The sequence below is a fragment of the Oncorhynchus nerka genome, linkage group LG12 (genome assembly GCF_034236695.1).
Source record: "Oncorhynchus nerka isolate Pitt River linkage group LG12, Oner_Uvic_2.0, whole genome shotgun sequence".
NCBI lineage: Eukaryota > Metazoa > Chordata > Actinopteri > Salmoniformes > Salmonidae > Oncorhynchus > Oncorhynchus nerka.
The window spans coordinates 25021303-25028977 of NC_088407.1; the positions used below are offsets into that span (position 1 = coordinate 25021303).

The following is a 7675-nucleotide window of genomic DNA, read 5'->3' on the forward strand; positions in this document are numbered from 1 at the left end:
TCCTCGTGCTCGGCCCAGGGCCCGATCTTGAACTTGCGGATCTGCGGCAAGAGGCAACAACATTACTTAGATTCCCCATACGTCTTCTGATTATTATTCATCTTCCACCAAACCTTCTTTAAAATGTGCAGACTGAACCAACGTACCTGGGGCACCACGTTGGTCATTGTGTAGGTGAAGGCCATGTCCAGGGGGTCGGACTGGTGCTCATCAGGGTTGAGGAGGCCTCTCTCGTACCGGGCCACGTCAGCATAGTCTTCCAGCACGGCTGTCCTCGAAGTTCATGTGCATGTGGGAGGACTGGGGGAACGGCTCCATGTTGCTTTCTGCCGTTCTCTGACACCAACTACAGAGGGAGAGAGAGGAAGGGATGGAGAGAGAGTGGAAGGGAAGGAGGGCGAGAGGAAGGGATGGAGAGAAAGTGGAAGGGAAGGAGGGCGAGAAGAAGGGATGGAGAGAGAGTGGAAGGGACGGAGGGCGAGAGGAAGGGATGGAGAGAGAGTGGAAGGGAAGGAGGGCGAGAGGAAGGGATGGAGAGAGAGTGGAAGGGAAGGAGGGCGAGAGGAAGGGATGGAGAGAGAGTGGAAGGGAAGGAGGGCGAGAGGAAGGGATGGAGAGAAAGTGGAAGGGAAGGAGGGCGAGAGGAAGGGATGGAGAGAAAGTGGAAGGGAAGGAGGGCGAGAGGAAGGGATGGAGAGAGAGTGGAAGGGACGGAGGGCGAGAGGAAGGGATGGAGAGAAAGTGGAAGGGAAGGAGGGCGAGAGGAAGGGATGGAGAGAAAGTGGAAGGGAAGGAGGGCGAGAGGAAGGGATGGAGCGAGAGTGGAAGGGAAGGAGGGCGAGAGAGGAAGGAATGGAGAGAAAGTGGAAGGGAAGTACTTCAAATCTATGATACTCCCCCACTTAACATACTGCTTGACTAGTTGGGCCCAAGCTTGCTGTACAACATTAAAACCTATTCAGTCTGTCTACAAACAGGCTCTCAAAGTGCTTGATAGGAAGCCCAATAGCCATCATCATTGTCACATCCTTAGAAAGCATGAGCTCTTGAGTTGGGAAAATCTTGTGCAATACACCGACGCATGTCTTGTATTCAAGATCCTTAATGGCCTGGCTCCCCCTCCACTCAATATTTTTGTTAAACAGAAAACCCAGACATATGGCAGCAGATCCACAAGGTCTGCCATGAGAGGTGACTGTATAGTTCCCCTAAGGAAAAGCACCTTTAGTAAATCTGCATTCTCTGTGAGAGCTTCCCATGTCTGGAATACACTGCCATCAGACACACATAACTGCACCACATATCACACTTTCACAAAATGCTTGAAGACATGGCTAAAGGTCAATCAGATTTGTGAACATGGTCCCTAGCTGTGTGTTGCCGCTTTCCATGTTGTCTGTTGTCTGTAGCTTGTGAGGTGTGGAAACACTTTGTTGCTTTTATGAATTTTGTCTTGCTGCTTTTTGTTCTATGTTGCTCTGTCTGTATGCTACGTCTTGCTTGTCCTATGTTGCTCTGTCTGTATGCTATGTCTTGCTTGTCCTATGTTGCTATGTCTTGCTTGTTCTATGTTGCTATTGTCTATATTGTAATTGTTTTTAATAACCTGCCCAGGGACTGCGGTTGAAAATTAGCGGGCTGGCTAAAACCGGCACTTTTACTGAAATGTTGATTAATGTGCACTGTCCCTGTAAAAATAAAAAATAAACTCAAACTCAAGGAGGGCGAGAGAGGAAGGGATGGAGGGAGAGAGGGGGTAGAGACAGATACAGATAGAAAGAGGGAGGTGGAGAGGTGGGGAGAGATCGAAAATGAGGGGAGGATCAATTCATTTTGCATATGCACAACACCTGTTTCCTACGTGAATGGCTATCACAACAATATCCCATTGTAACAGCCATTCACACAACCTATACAGTTGCTTATCTCCAGTGTTTCATTTTGCGTAGAGCAGCAGTATTATCCTAGATGTTAGTCATCTGCATCCATGAGAGAACATGTTTGAAATGACATAGGGTTTCTAACTCGCTATCTAGAGCATGCAACCATCTTGGCCTATGTTCATTCAAAATCCAACACACACACTTACTTGCCACATACCTGTGGCTCGAACATCCAGGGAAGGTCCACCCTCTTCCCGCTGTCAAACTTCTTGAAGGTATAGGCTGAGTAGATGGGGATGAGTTTGTGGGGGTCGCAGAGGGTGATGAAGCGCGGCTTGTCCTCGTAGCGCTGGCAGATCTTCTTCAGGGAGTTACTAAGGAGGTAGCCCTGCGGTGGGGTTCCCATGTACAGGGAGTCCTTACAGCGCTCCATGTGGTTAAAGTCCTCCACCACCCCTGCCGGGGACTCCCGCCCAGCAGGATCAGCACCACAGCCAGGGACAGAGAAGAGTAGATGGATAGGTGTCTCATGATGACCATCTCTCTCTCTCTCTCTCTCTCTCTCTCATTGTCCTTGCACCTATCTTCTTTAGTGGTCTTGTCTGCCTCTTTCAGTTAACACTGTCTCAGCATGTGTTCCCTCTCTCCTTATGACCTTAACACAGTATTCTGTGCTTGAGTCGTTTGTCTCTCCCTCCCGCCTTTCTAAATTGCCCAGATAGAGCATCATCATCAGATAGATGTATTTTACTGGCTGACACTATCGTCTCCTCTCTTTCATGCTCTGCAGCCTCTGTTAGGCCCTGAAAGGCTGTGTTTTTGTTATCAATCTCATGCTTTCTGCTCAGTAGAGAGGAACTCAAGGTGCCTTGTGTGTTGGTTCTGTTATTATATCTTTGTTTTAGTATGGTCAGGGCGTGAGTTGGGTGGGTTGTCTATGTTCGTTTTTCTATCATTTGGGATTTCTGTGTTCGGCCTAGTATGGTTCTCAATCAGAGGCAGCTGTCAATCGTTGTCCCTGATTGAGAATCATACTTAGGTAGCCTGGTTTCACTTTTGAGTTGTGGGTGTTTATTTTCTGCCTTTGTGTATGTCGCCAGACAGGACTGTTTTGGTTTTCGTTCGTTCACTTTATTGCTTTTTGTATTTCAGTGTTCAGTTTTGATTCATTAAATATTTCATCATGAACACTTACCACGCCGCGTTTTGGTCCTCCGATCCGTCTCGCTACTCCTCCTCAGAAGAGGAGGACGTGATCACACACTGCATCTCATTCCCCGAAATGGAGATATGCAAAGTGTGTGAGTGTGCGTGAGTGTGCGTGTGTGCTTGAGTCTGTCTGAGCGTGTGTGTGTAGATCTGTGGCTTCTCAGCTCTTCTCATGTAAAGACTGAGGATGTGTGAGCAGAACAAGGCTTTGTGCAGTGGTAGATTGGGAGGGAGACTTGAGGAAGGCTCTGAAACAAAATGGAGACCTAGCTGTGCTATGATTATTTCAAATCACAGACATGTTGTGGATTCATTGATTGTCACTGGAATTAGTATGATGGGCTTCTAGTGAATAAGCTTGTAGATGTACAGAAAAACAACATTCCATCCAGGATCATCAGTTAAATCAGCAGCAATGACTTTGAGTTTTTATTTCTACTCATTGTTATTCGTACCAACAACTGTTGTTTTACATATTTTCTGTTTCCAAACCACATGAGGGGAGAGGAAGGTTTTTAATTTCCCCCTGAGGGGTTGTAAACCACATTCTTATATCTTCTGCGTGTATGTACAGCAACAGGACTAGACTACAACCTCTATTTCCTGTTGTATGTTTTAGCTGGTGAGCTGTTCACAAGTTGACACCCCCACCCCCCACACACACCAGCTGAATGTAGCTCTGAATAAGCAGGCAGGTCCCCCGTGATACAAGTTAGTATTCAACTTCCATCCATGTCTAATGACATGGAAACCGGCCACTAGGGGCATCAGTGAGCTCTGTTACCTTCAAGCAAGTTTTAGTGTTGTGGACGGGGATGGAGGATGGGCATAAGTATCTGCTGCTTTTAAGACACGGTTCGATCCCACCTTGGGGCACTACTTGTTGAGTAAATAAAACACTAAACAATCACAATACAGTAACTATTGGTCACTACTATGTATTATAATTCTAATATGTATTCATTATAGAATTGTGTCAGTTATTAACGGTCGTAATAATGGAAATAGAGGTTACAGGAAGCATTACAGGACATAGAGGATGTAGTCTAGTACTGTAGTTGTAGCCACACACAGAAGACATGAGAAATGTGATTCACAACCACTCAGGGGGAAATTAAAAATCTTCCTCCCCTCATGTGGTGTGGAAACAGAAAATCTGTAATACAACTGTTATTGGTACAAACAATGAGTAGAAATAATTGCTCATCCATTCCTTTCCTTAGATGTATGTATTAGGTAGTTGTGAAATTGTTAGATCACATGTTAGATATTGCTGACTGTTGGAACTAGAAGCACAAGCATTTCACTACACTCACATTAACATCTGCTAACCATGTGAATGTGACCAATAAAATTTGATTTGAATCATAACCTTTCTTAACTGCACTCTCCAATTGTAGGCCTAGATATGTGAGAGAGGAGAGAATGTGTGTTTTCATGTTTTCACATATTTATATAGTTGAAGTGGGAAGTTTACATACACTTAGGTTGGAGTCATTAAAACTTGTTTTTCAACCACTCCACAAATTTATTGTGAACAAACTATAGTTTTGGCAAGTCAGTTACGACAACAATTGTTTACAGACAGATTATTTCACTTATAATTCACTGTATCACAATTCCAGTGGGTCAGAAGTTTACATACACTAAGTTGACTGTTCCTTTAAACAGCTTGCACAAAATGATTCCAGAAAATGATGTAATGGCTTTAGAAGCTTCTGATAGGCTAATTGACATCATTTGAGTCAATTGGAGGTGTACCTGTGGATGTATTTCTTTTTTTTTACCCCCTTTTTCTCCACAATTTCGTGGTATCCAATTGTTAGTAGCTACTATCTGCCTCATCGCTACAACTCCTGTACGGGCTCGGGAGAGACGAAGGTTGAAAGTCATGCGTCCTCCGATACACAACCCAACCAAGCCGCACGGCTTCTTAACACAGTGCGCATCCAACCCGGAATGTGTCGGAGGAAATACCGTGCACCTGGCGATCTTGGTTAGCGCGCACTGCGCCACAGGAGTGGCTGGTGCGCGATGACACAAGGATATCCCTACCGGCCAAACCCTCCCTAACTCGCGGCCGGTTACGACAGAGCCTGGGCGCGAACCCAGAGTCTCTGGTGGCTCAGCTGGCGCTGCAGTACAGCGCCCTTAACCTCTTGAAGCTAGGGGGCACTATTTTTATGTTTGGAAAAATAACGTTCCCAAAGTAAACAGCCTATTTCCCAGGATCAGATGCTAGAATACGCATACAATTGACAGCTTAGGATAGAAAAAACTCTAAAGTTTCCAAAACTGTAAAAAAAAATATATATATTGTCTGTGAGTATAACAGAACTGATATTGCAGGCGAAAGCCTGAGAAAAATCCAATCAGGAAGTGACTCTTATTTTGAAACCCCTGTATTCCTATGCATCCCTATTGCCCATTGAAAGGGATATCAACCAGATTCCTTTTTATATGGCTTCCCTAAGGTGTCAACAGCCTTTAGATATAGTTTCGGGCTTTTATTTTGAAGAATGAGCGTGATCAACCACATTGCGTAAGTGGACAGGTGGGGGCTCTCAGAGGGAGTTGTGCGCAAAAGACAAAGGAGGCCATTGTTACTCCCGGTCCTAGGGAAAAACTAACTGTCCCGGTTGATATATTATCGAATAGATATTTGAAAAACACCCTGAGGATTGATTATAAAAAAGTTTGACATGTTTCTGTGGACATTATGGATATAATTTGGAATTTTTGTCTGAATTTTTGTCCAGAAAATCACATTGTATGATTTTTAAGTAATTAATTTGTATTTTATTGCATGACGTAAGTATTTGATACATCAGAAAAGCAGGACTTAATAATATTTGGTACAGAAACCTTTGTTTGCAATTACAGAGATCATACGTTTCCTGTAGTTCTTGACCAGGTTTGCACACACTGCAGCAGGGATTTTGGCCCACTCCTCCATACAGACCTTCTCCAGATCCTTCAGGTTTCGGGGCTGTCGCTGGGCAATACAGACTTTCAGCTCCCTCCAAAGATATTCTATTGGGTTCAGGTCTGGAGACTGGCTAGGCCACTCCAGGACCTTGAGATGCTTCTTACGGAGCCACTCCTTAGTTGCCCTGGCTGTGTGTTTCGGGTCGTTGTCATGCTGGAAGACCCAGCCACGACCCATCTTCAATGCTCTTACTGAGGGAAGGAGGTTGTTGGCTAAGATCTCGCGATACATGGCCCCATCCATCCTCCCCTCAATACGGTGCAGTCGTCCTGTCCCCTTTGCCGAAAAGCATCCCCAAATAATTATGTTTCCACCTCCATGCTTCACGGTTGGGATGGTGTTGTTGGGGTTGTACTATTTCTTCTTCTTTCTCCAAACACGGCGAGTGGAGTTTAGACCAAAAAGCTCTATTTTTGTCTCATCAGACCACATGACCTTCTCCCATTCCTCCTTTGGATCATCCAGATGTTCATTGGCAAACTTCAAACGGGCCTGGACATGCGCTGGCTTGAGCAGGGGGACCTTGCGTACACTGCAGGATTTTAATCCATGATGGCGTAGTGTGTTACTAATGGTTTTAGTAACACACAGTGACACATCCCTAACCTGATCGGAAACCAGATTGCATACCAAAGAGAATACTATAGACATCAAGAAAGCCAGTCAGTTGATTATTGAGAAGTTTTTCCAACACTTTTGATAAACAGGGCAAAATAGAAATAGTCCTATAACAGTTAAGATGAGCTTGATCTCCCCCTTTAAATAAAGGACGAACCATGGCTGCCTACCAAGCAATGGGAACCTCCCCGGAAATGAAAGACAGGTTCAAAAGTTCAGAGATGGGCTTGGCGATGATAGGGGCAGCAGCAACCTCGGTGCTGCAGCAACCTTTCTCTGCTTGCAATCTCAAGGGTCCCAGCTACAATTTGAATGGTCATTTTTTTAGTTCAAATCCTTCTTTAAATCCCCAAAATTCTGTTTAGCTGGCGCCATTAATTTCAGTAATCCACTCGTTCAACTTGCAGACAAAGGAGTCCAAAAAGCTACCACTAATCTTTGTCCAAAGAAGTCAAACAACGTTTCTATTAAATCCTCAGGTACTCTAAAATGTAAATAACCTATAATATTTCATACGGAAAGTAGAATGTTCAATAGGAAAGCAAAATTACTAAGCGTGCGCCCTCTCCCCTGAGCACCGAAAGACTGATATTGAACCAGTGCTCTCTTCACCAAAACTCCAAACCTTGAATTAAGATTGTTGACATCTAGTGGAAGCCATAGGAATTGCAATCTGGGAGACGAAATTACATAGGATGTGTAGCTTTCCATTGTAATTGCCTGGGACCTAAAAAAACAACATTCAGGTTGTTTCCCGGATTTTCGCCTGCCATATCAATTCTGTTATAGTCTTATTTTAACAGTTTTAGAAACTTCAAAGGTTTTTCTATCCAATGCTACCAATTATGCACATTTCCTGGCTTCTGGGCCTGAGTAACAGGCAGTTTACTTTGGGCACATCAGTCAGGCGGAAATTCAGGAAACTAGACCCCATCCCTAACAAGTTTTAAGGTTTTTTAGCAAGCATCTATAACAA

The 7675-nt window shown here is 44.5% G+C and overlaps 1 pseudogene; it reads right to left on the reverse strand.

Moving 5' to 3' along the window:
* Nucleotides 1-246: 246 nt before the first annotated feature.
* Nucleotides 247-3072, reverse strand: LOC135559599 (endonuclease domain-containing 1 protein-like; annotated as a pseudogene).
* Between the last annotated feature and the right edge of the window lie 4603 nt (nt 3073-7675).